The 201-nt window shown below is 30.3% G+C and overlaps 1 protein-coding gene across 1 annotated transcript in view; it reads right to left on the bottom strand.

The window, feature by feature from the left end:
- The window catches only part of LOC119585221 (exosome RNA helicase MTR4-like), a gene marked incomplete in the record, with an annotated part of 19,057 nt that overhangs the window by 7,108 nt on the left and 11,748 nt on the right, over window positions 1-201 (bottom strand).

Below are 201 nucleotides of genomic sequence, written 5' to 3'. Positions count from 1 at the left end.
GAGACAGTAAATTTTCCTTGTGATACTAGGTTAATCTGTTTTATATGAATTTCATACGTATTTTCTGTAGAATCAAATATATAATGAACAAGTTATACAATTATTGAATCCATAGACACAAGTAAAAAAAAATAATAATAATACACAGAGGGGGATTCAGAAGCAAGTGGAGATCATGATGGCAATATGAAGGGGAGAGAG

Source organism: Penaeus monodon, chromosome 19 (genome assembly GCF_015228065.2).
Source record: "Penaeus monodon isolate SGIC_2016 chromosome 19, NSTDA_Pmon_1, whole genome shotgun sequence".
NCBI classification, from domain to species: Eukaryota; Metazoa; Arthropoda; class Malacostraca; order Decapoda; family Penaeidae; genus Penaeus; species Penaeus monodon.
This window is presented reverse-complemented; position numbering and strand designations above follow the sequence as displayed.